This window comes from Mytilus edulis, chromosome 12, assembly GCF_963676685.1.
Source record: "Mytilus edulis chromosome 12, xbMytEdul2.2, whole genome shotgun sequence".
Taxonomy (NCBI): domain Eukaryota; kingdom Metazoa; phylum Mollusca; class Bivalvia; order Mytilida; family Mytilidae; genus Mytilus; species Mytilus edulis.
The window spans coordinates 58,452,862-58,468,400 of NC_092355.1; positions in this window are offsets into that span (position 1 = coordinate 58,452,862).

Consider the following 15,539-nt stretch of genomic DNA (forward strand, 5'->3'; position numbering starts at 1 on the left):
TTCAATTCGGTATTTATATATTATGTTACTATGGATTCATTATTATTCGTTAGATACCAATTTGTGTGGATGTTGTTGGTATAGGTAAATCACGAAATTTAATGTACAACGAAATACAAATTTTATATTGACATTGATACAGATCTTTGCAAATCCACGAATAAAAAAAAACACAACGAAAATGCAACTGTTCCTTTAGTCACGAAAATTGGTACCTACGAGCATAAATGAATCCACGGGAATAAATCCTTATTCCCTGTACAGTTTTTATAGTTTAATGTTGAATCCATCATGAAAAATTTAAAAAAAAATCATTGCTCTTGAAATTAAAATATAGTCATATATACATGTTACCTTTCTAGTTTATTGTATTATTTCATTTATGGTTCTATTTGCATTGCTTATGGTGCACATCTCGTTGTTCGCTCACATATTTTAACGTCCAAAACCTAATACAAATAAAAACTATGAATAAAATAGACACATTTTGGAACAATGTGATAATTTTGATTTCAAATCCAAAATACACAGGTATTACTAAAACAGATTTGATGACCATACAACATAGTTTTTTCCTACGAGGTAACTTTAATAGCAGGTATTTTCTGTATTAGACGTGCATTTCGATAACAACTATTTCTATAGTGATTTTTGGGGCAACATTTTTGAAAAACCCATAGCTTATAAAAAAGATTTAAACCAAAATCGATAAAACAAGTATGACCAAACTCAAACAAGGACTTAGAGTTTTGTGCACAGGTCTGAGAAATTATTGTTTCTCTCTTTTTGGTGCCATTGTTAAAAAATAAGGTTTTGTTCGCATAACAAGAACAGTATTTACATGTTTCTTCTTATACTAAAATAATAAAGAATCGAGAAGGGGGAAAAGGAAAATTAAAGCATACAGGAAAGTAAATACACCTGTAAATCCAGACCCTCTTTCAACAAGTTATGCAACCTCGATAAATCATATTCAATGATTAACAACATATTATGGTTTATCATTTGGTAAATCATACGCCATGACTGTCTGGTTATTAAAACTTAATTATTCAATACTATGTTATTGAGATAAGCTTTGTTTTCACAATGCAACATGCATGGTTAATGATTTGATTATATAGCATTAAAACGAAATTAGATATTCAAAACACAACTTCCAGTATTTATCTGCTGCCACTATTGTATTATCCATAATCATGATTATATCATTTGTAGTTTTACATGATAACAAACTATTTTTTTTATTTAACGGTGTTAATTGGAGTTTGAACAGAACCCACTGAATAATTATGTTATAAAATCATCAATACTTTATCTAAATTTGCAACTTCGTTCTAGGAACAGATGCACTAGTTATCATAAATGTCTCTTACAATGCTTCTTATTCAGTGATTGTCGTTTATTTATGTGTTACTTTTTTGTTTTTCGTTCTCTCTTTGTACATACTGCTAACCAACTAACTTATTTTTGCGGATACTTTATTTCGCGTTTAGCCCTTTCTACTCCACTTTGCGGAGATTTGATTACGCGATTATCTTATTTACTTGATGTATTTAAATAAGAAAAGATCGAAGTTATACATATTCGCGACTATTTAAATTCACGTTATTTTTGTACTCCTGGAAGTCGCGAAAATAAATCGCTCGCGAAAATCAGTTGGTTTACAGTAATTATGGCCGTTAATTTTCTCGTTTGAATTGTTTTACATTATCATTTCGGGACCTTTCATAGCAGACTAAGTGGTATGGACTTTGCGCATTGTTGAAGGCCGTATGGTGACATAAAGTTGTTAATTTGTGTGTCATTTTGGTCTCTTGTGGAGAGTTGACTCATTTGCAATCATACCACATCTTCTTGTTTATATGTTAGAAATATAAAAATTTCGACATTTACTCGCCTTTCAATATGTGTTGTTCAGAAATCTCACAACATAAGATGGCTGATTTAATTACCTATTATTTTAATTTTCAATTGTACAAAACTTTAATACTTTGCTCCGCGTACATACCGATGTTAACATTTTGTTAATTCTCTAGGAAGGGACACATCTAAGTAAACAACACACACCAAAGCATAGCATACATTTTAGACATGGTTTCTTGTTTTCTATGCTCATATCTGTATGGATCAGATATATATTTTTTTAATATAGTACTTTTTGTAAAAGAGGGACGAAAGATACCAGAGGGATAGTCAAACTCATACATTGAAAATAAACTGACAACGCCATGGCTAAAAATAAAAGACAAACAGACAAACAATAAAACAAAAGACACAACATAAAAAACTTTAGAATAAGCAACACGAACCCCACCAAAAAATTGAATGATCTCAGGTGCTCCAGAAGGATAATCATATCCTGCTTCACATGTGGCACCGGTCGTATTGCTTATATTATTACAAATCCGATAAAAAAAGGCTAATTTGGTAGGTCACATTCGTGAAAAAGGAAGGGTATTGTAGTTACGACATGAGGAACACATTCGATATCATCTGTAAAACGGTTATTCCTCAGCGGTCAACAAACTCGTGATGGAGGCCGTAAAATTTACGAAGAGATGACTTCACCATTTGGAACTCTTGGTTTAATAGCTTCCTTGTGGGCATCAATCCTCTATCAAGGAAATCATGATAGGAAATACAAGCGCGGGAATATCGTATAAATTGGGGGACATATACTCCGTATGCAGGCGATGCTGGAATGTTGCTACATAGAAATAGAAAGTTTACAATTGAAAAACTGAAATCATCTCTTTTGTCGTAAAGTTTTGTTTTCAATCGACCCTCATTGTTAATTTTTATATGTGATTCAAGATATAAGGCAGATTTTAATGTATCTGTAGAATCCTTTATCCCTAGTTCGATGGAATAGATTCGTTCAACATAGTCACCAAGTTTTGTATTATTTAGTGAGAGAACATCATCTATATAGCTGAACATGAAGTTGAAGGAAATTGCTATTTCCTTATCTTTCTTCCTAAGAAGTTCATGTATGAAATCAGCCTCATAATAAGAAAGAAACAAGTCGGCAAGATAAGGGGCACACTTGGTAACCATTTTAATTTTCACAGTTTGTTGAAAAACACGTCCTCAAAACGTAACAAATATGTTGTCAATCAAGAAATCAAGCATCTTGATAATGTCAGTTTCAGAAACATTTTTGTTTCAATTAGAGTGATTCTTTACAAAGTATGATGTATCCCTCCACAAGACAGTAACTTGTATATACGTTCGTCATTCCTTTTAATGTAAGTATTGCAAATGTAATTATTCACTATTTTCTGAAAATGATCTTTAATTATTACCTTATTTATATTTTGTTACAACATAAAGTTAGGTGACTGGATTCAGTATTTTTACAATTTAATTACCAAACATACTATTGTTTTAGATCAGGGTGAATGTTAAAACGTTTAAACCCGCTGCATTTGTTTTGCACCTGCACTATGTCAGGAATATTATGTTCCGTAGTTGTCGTTTGTTAATGTGGTTAATAAGTGTGTCTCGTTTTTCGTTTTTTATATAGATAATACTGTTGGTTTTCCCGTTTGAATGATTTAGTACATCTTATTTTGAGGGCCTTTGATGGCATGCTTGTGGATGTGAGCCAGGGCTTCTTTTAGTGGACCGTATTTTGACCTATAATAGTTTACTTTTTGAAATGTGACTTGGGTTTAAGAGATATCTCATTGGCACTCATACTACATTTTTTATATCATGGCTACAATATACATCATTGCACTCGTCAAAATAAGTACTTTCAAAATATAAATGCTGTGAAAAAAATGTGGAAACAGTTGTGCATAAAAGTACACCAGAGATCAAATTCTATGTTAAATGATTTTTATCAAAATGCAAAATATTATTATACACGTAGCAATTTATGTTGAATTTCAGTTACAGATATATTTTCATATCAATTACGAATGCGTTATCTAAAAAACGTAAATAAAAAAAAAAAAAACACTTTAAATTTTTTGTATGAGTATTGCCGTTTTTCAAACACTTATTATTGCATCTAAGATCAACACACATTTTATGGATGTAAAAAAATTACCTTGCTGCTGGATGGTTCAAACTAAAATATAAATGATAAACTTGTTTTTACATCAAGCCTACTACCTTGAACGCATATTTGTAAATCTCATTACATTCATGTAATTAAAAAAAAAACCCCGCTAATTCTCAAATATAATTACAATTTAATAAATACCGTCTAGGAGGTACTTCTGTTCCATTGGTCAAAGAATTTGTTTGGGAATGTCTTCAAACATCTCATCCATGTCAGCTATACAGCTTCGTAGATGTGAAGTTTTGTTGTAAATAATCAGTTGATCTATACATAACATGTAGATTTCGCCCTAACGTAAAAAACACAAGATCTTACAAGTTCAAATACACGGAGTGAAATGTATTATTATCCTATCGCCTCGCCGTGATGGAATAGGAGATTAAGTAATGTAATATGCTGTCAAAACAATATTTTGAAATAAGTCCTTAAACATGCTGTTTTATTAATGTTTTACAGTGATGCAACATGCCTTGATGCGCGTTTTACTCATATCATGTAGAAAGAATTCACTTACTCTCATAATGAAGCTTTGTAACACACTTTCTTACACATAGACAATGTTAATATTTGCTAGGACTCCCGAAACCGGAAAACTATTGAGATCACTGTGCCTACACTTCAAAGTACTGTAGTCTATTTTCTTACCTTCTTGAAACAGAGACCAACTTGTGTAGCATCCAGTGTTTACAAATATGTGGGGAAAGGCAGCCACATACTTGTGAAAAGGCAAAACAATAACTCGCCTATCCTGCTTACATGTGCTAATGTTCCTTATCTGCGCCCATAACTCGTTTGTTTGTGTCATCTGTGTATGAAAGTGTAAACACGAACCCATCTCATCCATACCATTAATATCATTAAAACATAGTTTCTGAAACGACTTCCAAATTTTTAAAACGTTCCGGAAAGTAAAGCTGACAATCAGGTGGAAGCAAAGGAAAGTGTCAAAGTTTTGAAGAATAAAACGATCGAGTAAACTGAAGAGACCCTTTTTTTATTTTATCAATAGAGAATTCCTTCCAGTTAACATGTTTTTTTTATAACATGTCTCTGTGTTCGGCGTTCCCTTTATGCATACTTTATTGAATCGTGAAAAGGAGCAAACTAGAATGGACCCGAAGGTCGATTCAACACATTTTATATGTAACACCATATCTGTAGTTTTCCAAAATCAATGCAAGCCTAAATACTGGTTCTTCGTATACTCTTAGATCATTGCCCCTATTTACATTTTAATAAGGTTTGTTATTAAGGTCATGTTTTCGAACGTTTTTAATTTTGACTTTGCTATTGGACTGACTAAGAAAAAAGTCATTGATAAACCTTCTTTAGTTATAGTTATGAAATGTCTAGACAAGTACATGTATACGTAAAAGCCTTCCTGACCCGCTATTACCATGCGTTCTGGATGATATATTTAAAAGACATCTAGACCATATTCGATATCAAAGGGATCAGTAATGATTTGATTCAGATGGTTCACAATGGCATAATCATGTTCTTCGCTTTTTTTTCTATCTTTGTTTATGTTAATTTGCATTATTTGCAGAAATTCTAGCTCAAAGCAAATCCCCACCAAAGGTGATAGGAAATTACTTGTAAGTGTCCATCTAACTAGTCACCATCAGTAAATTTCGATCGAATTTTCTCTGGAAGTTGAAGCATATACAGAATACAAACTGGCATTCATCTAGAGTAATTTGTACGATCTGTTGCAAAAACAAAATGTAGCATTTGAAATATGGCTTGAATTATGGGCAGTACCACTGTGAAAACCTGACAATGCATGTCAAGTCAACATAATTTTAGTGGGTAAATGATTGTGATACTGTTGTGTTATTATGGTATAAAATATTATACTGATGTCGGTTATTTGACATCTAGCGTAAAAACAGTTATCAAATTAAATTAAAACGAACCCTATCAAATGCAAAATATTCACAGTGTCTAACTTTTACAAAACCTCTTCTCAAAAGATGAATTAGGTCAAAATTTATCAGAAATCGTTAAAATGAGGTGGAAACAACAATGTCCATAATAACAGAAAGCACATAACAAATACTTTTTTAGAATGCAAACTTAAAAACTTATCAATGTCATTTCTGCTTCAAAGTAAGCTAATGTAACAGCCATTTCACATAAAGTCACTATGTAAAGTTAAGTTTTTTCACTACCAATATTGTGATGTATAGCCATATAGTCTGAATGACAACTAATCCCTGTAAATATGCGACTTTTCCTCATTCGGTCACCGTACTAATATAAGAAACAATTGAAAATAAAGAAAATGAAACTGGTAATCAATAAAGACAACAGTAGTATACCGCTGTTCGAATAATGATTAACATGTTCAATTAGAATCAGTAGAACGCTCTTTGACAAAAAATTATGATATTTCAATGGAAAGGACATACACTCATAATTTTCACAAAAGATTAACGGCATAGGTTAAAGCGCAAGTAAAGGGGAACATGTAAATCTATAGTTAATATCCGTAAACCAAGGACTTAACGTAATCATATTTTACATGTGTTAACTAGTAAATGCAAAATTCAAATTAAAGAAATGAACTATGTGCACTCGTCTTTATCGTACGTTAGCTTTATGTTAAACTTACTCTGCCTTTTGCAAAATCTAATAATTATAAAAGTCATTGTTTGACCCTGTGTTTGAACAAAATCTCATTCTTTTTCATGCCCTGTTAATATTATACATTTCATGTAAGCCCTTTAATATTTTGTGTATATATTTGTTAATTTTGGCTAATAGCATTTTTTTCATATATAAGCTACGGGTATAGCACCAAATGTCTCCCTCCCAGCTATATTCTAGATGAAAGCAGGAAAAACAACAAGTTTTTGTTGACATAGTATGACTTTATTAAAACATAACAGTAAACCGTTACTCAAACATATGCGAAATGGTTCAGCTGTACTCATTTTCTTATAGATTTCTTGTTAAAAAGAAAACGTGCATTGTATTTTATTATTGAACGTAACGATTAAAGTTCTACTGTATTCATTAGTATAGTAAAAAAAGACGTGCGTACTTAGGAAACGCAATATAACTGTTTTCGAAGAAAGAAATCAAACATTCGGTGTATGTGTTAACAATGAAATTACTGACATCGCTTTCATGGATTATGCTCGTCGTAGGGTGGGTAACGGCAGGAGCAAACAGTAAAAAATTCATGTTGAGATTTGACCAAAAAACTTTTCCGACGTGGGTAATAAGCCTAACGTCACCTTCGGCAGTGTATTGTGCTGTAATGTGCAAAACGTTAAAGATGTGTACGTTTTACAGCTATAATGTTGCTGACAAAATCTGCTTGATTTATTCAAAGTCCGAAAGCAGTATGACACTTGTAACAAATATACATTATAAGATATATCAACCAGGTAAATTTTCATACATTTATCTTTTGTTATAATTGCCTTTAATTATTAAAACATGAATTCAAAAATATATTTTAATATCATTCAGCAGCATGTATTGATTGGTCAATGTTGGTTCGTGTCTGTCATAGTTTTTTTAATTTTATTTTTTATATTTAGGCTGTTAATATTTACAATTGAATTGTTTCATATTTATCAAATCGCACCCTTTTATAACAGACTAAATCGTTTGGGTTTGTCTTATAACTGAAGACCGAACTGTTGCATATAATTGCTTACAGCCACTTCATTTGAAATGTGGTGCAAAGTTGTTCCATTGGAAATCATACCAAATCTTCATATATTTAATTTTATTAAGTCTTTTGTAGACGAAATGCGCGTTTGGCGAAAACACAAAATTCCAATCCTGGTATCTTTGATGAAATTTCTTGACAGTATGGAATAAATCCCATCATTGATGGACAGTTTTCTTGGAGTTTGATAGTAGCAGAGGCTAGTATTCATGTCCGTCACATACTTTTGTCAACTTTAAACCTCGTTTGCATAAACAATGAAATAGAATTTTCAAAATTTAGTGAAGCAATTTTTTCAGCGTTTTTTGTTTGTTTCTTTTTTCACTACTGTTCATGTTATCTAAAGAATCTGATGGTCATCTTACTTAAGTTTTAAAGTTTTTAATCACATGACAGAAGGTTGCCAAATTACTAAAATATGTATTTTAGTGTAATTATTAAAATGTTATGTTTATAATATTGGACGAAATGAATTTCATAAAACAAACAACCTTTATTATCTTTAATAATAATTGTTTTGCAGTGTTACTCAGTTTTAACAAGCTATCAAGATTTGGCTATAAACATAACTATTTTATTACGTAACTGCCAAAAGAATCCTTCAACAACATGGTTACTTTTTATTTTGATCTTTTTATTAAACCCCGTGAAGGCATATATACGAGATCTGGGAATTGTAATTAAAGGAGTGGTGATTTCCAAGCATTCTTGTATATCTGACTAACCAAAAGTGTTATGATAACAAACAAAATCCCAAATCCACTGGGTTAAAAACAAAAACAATTGAACACTCGACATGATGATTTTTTTACAAAAATGTATAATTATGACAATTTGGCGTCATTGGCAATTGGTTGTGGATTTTTTTTTTAATTGTTAAGTAATTGAATTGGTCGTATATCTGGAATAAAATTAAATCATGACAAAAGAAAAGAACTCAAATTTTCTTATGCCTATATAACTTAAACGAATCAATATCGATTAATTTCTTAACATTGTTAAAATAATTAAAATCATTATAAGTATGAATTAAAGTAATTTAAATGTGTGTTTGTCCTAACAGTACACTTTAAATACAAATAATCAACGCACATTGTTGACAACTTTATTTGCTCAGTAATTAAATTGGCCGTTTATCTGGTATAGAAATAACAGTAGAAAAGTATCAAATGTTCCTTTGAACTTATCGTGTGTATAAACTTCAAGATTCCATAACGAAATTAAAGAATTAATATTTACCTGTTTTGCTTTTATTTCTATACATTGTTAAAATAATTGAAAACGCCATACAATGTAGCTGTAAATTTTGTGACTTTGTGTATGTCCTTATACACGTAGTAAATTAGTAAATACAATTACGGAGAATGACGTACATTGTTGACGTCGCATTTATATTGCTCTTTACACAATGTATGCATATGATTTTCCTCTACAAGACGTAAACAACATATTTTATAAACGTTTTAGAAGAGAAAAACCGCAACTTTAATTATATAATTGCTTGACTGTATAATACTTAAATTACCCATTTCTGCTTTAAATAAAAAATAAGAACAAAATCAAAGTATGTAGAGTAGTTTTTCAATTTATCAATTTTACGATAAAAATCGAAAATGATGCGTCATAGTTTATTCACCAATTTACATTTATTTTTACAACGATATTTGATAATGTTTAATCGGCTTCTATTTCAATCTTTGTAACATATTCTTAACTGTTTCCATATATTTTAAGAATTTATAAAAGATTCACAAGTTATTGCACAATAGAATGTTTCTTTATAATACAAATAGAAACCCAATAGTGAATACAAAAAGTCGAAAAATGACAAAAATGCTCCGAGAAAAACTCAAAACGAAAAAACCCTTATTAAAGTGCAAAATCTTGTTAAATAGCTAACTAAACCTCCCACTTGCATGACAGTCGATTAATTCATCCTGTTGAATGATCACCTTTATCGTACAAACATGGTGATTGCAAATCATCTATTAACATGAGAAAAAGTTGTTTTGTTTTCCTGTTCTTTCAATGCCCCTGAGTTTAAATAGTATTGATATTCCTTTCCAAAGGGGCTTCACTCTGCATTTACTGTTGAATTACTTCTGGATATGGGTAATTAGGCTTATTTACGCGTCTGTTTCTGTGTATATTCTTAGTCGATTCGGAAAGACTTTTTCCAATAAATTAAGTGTGTGGCAATGATGATGCGTTGATAAGGGGATTGTATAGCTACATAAAGTATTTTTTTACAAAGCAATATATCGAGTTTTAACAAATATTTCGGTAAAAAAACTATAAATATTTGTTTTATATATCAATGTTATTTTTTAAAAAAATCTTCTTTAGATATACATGGTAAGATTCATGTTCTCAATACATTGATTCGTGTACACTTAACCTACACAAAGCCTACATTGACAATCGACTGCATGTAGGCAAAACATGATTAACACTACATGTAAACATTCAGTTTTATCAATGGGAACGTAATTGTGTTTAGTTTACGTGTGCGTTACAAAAACACAACACTGAGTTTATGTCAATGTGAACACGGCCTAAAAGTCAACAGTAGTCTACCTATGTTCCATAAAGGTGACATGTGTTTAACAATGTTAAAAACTGTTGCTCAATATAACGTGTTTTTGTCTAATTTCAAACGAGTATTTTATCGTGTCAGCACATCCGATCTTTTTTTTTTCTTTTGGAGTTTATTCGATAGCATCAACAATTGTTTTTTTACCTTGATTTTTTTTTCAATTGATTTGCGAGATTGGACTAACAAAAAATAATGTCGCCGTATTTGAACATTGTTAAACAACTGTCGTCATATTTGAACATTATTAAACAACTGTCGCCGTATTTAAACATCGGTAAACACAATCTGTTTCATATTTTAACAGAGTGCACAGACCTTTCATGTTATAATTGTGGATTTGAGACTGATGTACGATGTATGTTTGAAAATTCAATTCAGGATGATATTGATTGGGAACGTATTACTGTAAGTAAATAAACTTAGTATTAGTTTCACTTCAATTAGTACGACTTATGACTCGTTATGTTAAAATAGTCATAATTCGTTAAGGATTGATGACTGATGGTCTGTCTTAAAAGCTTTTTGCCGCTACAAGGCAGCACTCGCACCCGCAAAGTTTTTTGTGAAATCTAGGTCATTTTTTTAACTAATTATTTATTATTAAACTATGTTATGTCAGTACTTACTCAAAATGCCGTTTTCATTTAAAACTAATATCGTCATGGTTAAGAAATATAACAATCGTTACCATTACAAACAATACTTCATTTTGATAATCTTGTCTAGGTTAAAAAATTGATAAAATAACAACATTTAAATCTTTATTCCGATTGCATATTCCAGGACGATTAATCAAATCTATATAATCTTTGAGAAATTTACCTGGAATAATATCAACGTAAAACACTTACGTCACTATTTATGGCATGGAAACATAAGTGTGACGCGCACTTTGTATTTATTTTGTATACTGTTATTAGTTCATGGGAGGTGTCCGTTGTTTTTCTTTGATTTACATGTGGTTTATACCATTATTTTATTTACTTACAAGATAAATTTCTTTATCTACTTGCATTTATTTAAACGGTATTCCCGTAACGTAAAGTTGTCATTTTACGGTGCATTGTATCTATAACATCGCAATATAGGCGTTTAGTTTGGCTATCCATAAAACAGATTCATTAAATGCCCAGTACCACGTTAAGAATATGGCAGTTCCTCTCAATTGTCCGTTTTTAATTTATATTTGCGTATGTTTTGTTGCAGTTCAGTGTCATATAATTTAAGTATTTCCCCCGGTTTAAGTTTGTAACCCGGATATTTTTCCCCGCTTAATCGATTCATTATTGTTACAAGTTTCGGTTCCTTTCAATATTTCAATTAACAAATAAGGAATTTTATATCATTCTTGCATAATCCTTATTAACATAAATATATATGAATGAAAAAAAAACTCTTGCTTGAATACATCTGATTAGAAGAACTAATCAGTAAGATGTTTCATTAGATGAATACAAGTGATCTATTTGACTTTCCGACTGCATTTTAAACTTCTTCTGTTAATTTTGCAAATAATGAGACAAAAAACATCCAACTACTATACAAAAACAATCGTCGTATATGGAACTGTATATTCCTTTTTATGCATTACATGCCACCTAATTGAATTTCTCAATTTGAAAATAAGAAAGAGCCTTAGAATGTTTTATGTTGATGATTTACAAACTTTAGGTTACACAAACTTAGCATGCTTAGTGTCTGTACATGACACTAATGATTGTTTTTAGGGTAGTACCCTTTCTTCAGGTACCGGGCCCACAAGTGCAGCTGAAGGAAGCTACTACATATACATAGAGGCGACAAGTGTTGCGCAAGGAGCTAAGGCTGTACTTACGAGTGAATCTGCTAGCTTAATGGGTAAGCAACGTTTTGTAGCACTTTGAGAATTAAAAAAACACGTAACGGTTTTCTATACTGATGATTGGTTTATTTTCGTGGGTACCAATTTTCGCGGATTTATGAAGCCCTATATTAACGTGGATATTAAAATTCGAGGTATTTGCAGAGATTACAAACTTTACTGTAGAATAAAATTTAATAATATTATTTGAACATAAACCGAGACTCGTGATGATTTACATGGACAAAGAAGTCCTTAAATAACTTTTATAAAGCTTTAAAAGACCGAACAATAATTTATTTAGTGATTTTAAAAGTTTCAGTAATTTTTCATACTTACATGTATCAACATTCAGTCAACATTCAAACTTATCAACTTTGTTCACTACACTACATTCGATATCGTTCCAACACGTTGCTCACTGTTGAATATGATACCCCAAAGCATGATTTGGGCCAAGAGATATCGTCTGCATATTTTTTATTCCGATCGACAGTAAAACCCTTGATAAGGTGGGGCGTGTGTGATCAAGCAAGTACGTCGCCGCATTTAGTCAGAATGGGAACGTTAACTTTGATGCCTTGGGTTGAAGTCATAAAACATTGTTCAGTGCTCAGAGCACAAATATCATGTTCGATACATGAAATCCAGCATTTTGGATGGTTGATTTTGGAGTATGAGAACAAAAAACTGAATTGAAACAGATATTCAGATATAGTTTCATGCTCTCTGCACGTAAATAACCCTTGCTAATATTCTTTTAGGGGTCCGTTTCGTATGTATATTACCATAATTGCGTACTTACGATGACATTCTTGTTATCTTTACAGTTTAAATCCGTTTTATCGTTTCAGGAACTAATTACTGTCTGTCATTCCAGTATCATATGATGGGGAACCCTGGATCATTAAAAGTATTTGCTGGGGACAAAACATCTACTTTGACGAGTATCTGGGAGAAGATTGGAGTTCAACCCGACGATACTCAGTGGAAGACTGCTAATGTAGACATACCACAATTTAGCTATCCTGTTGTAAGTATTCTGTCATTCTATTGTTGGTAATTTAATTCGGGATGTAACACGTTTTCTGATGACTGAAAGTTAAACTTTCTTGTCATCAGCTCATAGTCAAAATTTCGTCATGTATTCGTGAAGTCATCAACATGTTTTTGAATATTTAATCCGAGAAAATGGAATTTAGATTACAAGTTTAAGGAATAACTGTTTGCCACTGCTGGTGGACGTTTCGTCCCCGAGGGTATCACCAGTCCAGTAGTCAACATTTCGGTGTTGACGTTATAATCAATAATGTGGTCATTTTTATAAATTTCCTGTTTACAAAACTTTTTCGAAAAACTAAGGATTTTCTTATCCCAGGCATAGATTACCGTAGCCGTATCTGGCACAACTTTTTGGAATTTTTGATCCTCAATGCTCTTCAACTTTATACTTGTTTGGGTTTATAAATATTTTGATATGAGTGTCACTGATGTAGACGAAACGCGCGTCTGGCGTACTTAATTATAATCCTGGCACCTTTGATAACTATTTCCTGTACATTCACAATAACGTAGCACAGGTGGTGCACATTTTTTATCAACCTGCTACGCGAGTTATCCCATGTGCTCCACATTTAAAAAAAGATATATTCAATGTTTACAGTCATATCTTAAATAGGGCCCATTTCATTTGAATCTTTGCAATTTTCTGAGTTTTTTTTCATGAAACAATCGAAACGCAGTACTACTGAAACTATTAGAAATAAGTATCACAATACTATTTTGACATCAGTCAAATGAATCAAATTAAAGAGGGGCGAAAGATACCAGAGGAACAGTCAAACATAAATCGAAAAAAAACTGACAACGCCATGACTAAAAATATAAAAAAAACAACCGGACAAATAATAGTACACAAGAAACAAAACGGAAAACTAAAGACTGAGCAACACGAACTCCACCAAAAACTAGGTTGGGTGGTATCGGATGGCCCCGTAGGGTAAGTAGATTCTGCTCCACATGTGTCACCCGTCGTGTTTCTCGTCATATTACAAACCCAGTAAATAGTATAATTCGGTAGGTCACATTCATGAAAATGGAGGGGAATTGTAGTTACGATGTAAGGATCATTTGATATCATTTGTGAAACGGTTATTCCATTACGGTCCTCCAACTCGTGATGGCGTTCGTAAAACTGACGAAGGGATAATTTCAACTTTACCATTTTGAACTATTGTTTCAATAGCTTCCTTGTGAGCAGCAACCCTCTATCAATGAAATCCTGATAGGAAATGCAAGAACGGGAATATTGTATCAATTGTAACATATACGAGTATACTCCGTATGCAGGGGCTGCTGGAATGTTGCTACTTAAAAATTAAAAGTTGACAAATAGGAAGCTGAAAGTATCTTCTTGTCGTAAAGTTTTATTTTCAACCGACCCTCATTGTTAATCTCTAAAAGGCGCATAAAAAAATGTTAAAATAAGTATCTTATTTATATGAAAATGAAGTTTTCATTTTTTATGAAAATGCGGAAAAAAGTGAAACTCTGTGTTGATATGTTTCGCTAGCACACCAAAGACTACCTCAGCAATATTTCCTTCGTGTCATGCTCTATGCTCATTTAATTATGGGTAGGCTGTATATTTTTCGATATTTTACAAGGAATGTTAACGTTATGAAAGAATTATTTCGATTCTAAAAGAACAAATACAGTAGTTTTGTTAGTCTAAGCGTTCGAATTTACCGTAAAAATGTTGGCTGTTCTGTTTCCCCCTGGAATCTGTATATTATATAATCATTTTGAAAACTTAAAGCAGGGTAAATTTATGTTGTCTGAGAAGTGAAATATTTTATCAGAATATGAAAATAATGAGAAAATAAATAGTAGATGTGTTTGCATGTGTCAAACATATACTGTGCTAATTGGAACACGGCTTTGTTTACAAGGCGTAATAATGATGTCATTTATCTATTAACTTGTGCTAATTATTTTGAATCTCACAATTAAAAAAGAATATTCAACAGACAGAAAGAATAACAGATACATTTGCTCTTTAAAATTAAAAGGAATGGAAATGGGAAATGTGTCAAACATGTCAAAGAGACAACAACCCGACAAAAGAGTGAAACTTCGTTAAATATTTCACATGATTTTGCTAGTGTCATAATAACCTGTTATTGTATATACATAGTAGAACTAGTCTTTTGTGCTTACTTGCTCTTCAGATTTGCTGTATTATAGTAATATTTCTATAGTTTATATTTACTTGCACATCTAATATTTCTAATCATCATATTCACGTTATTTACAGGATATTTACATTTTGATGTTAATT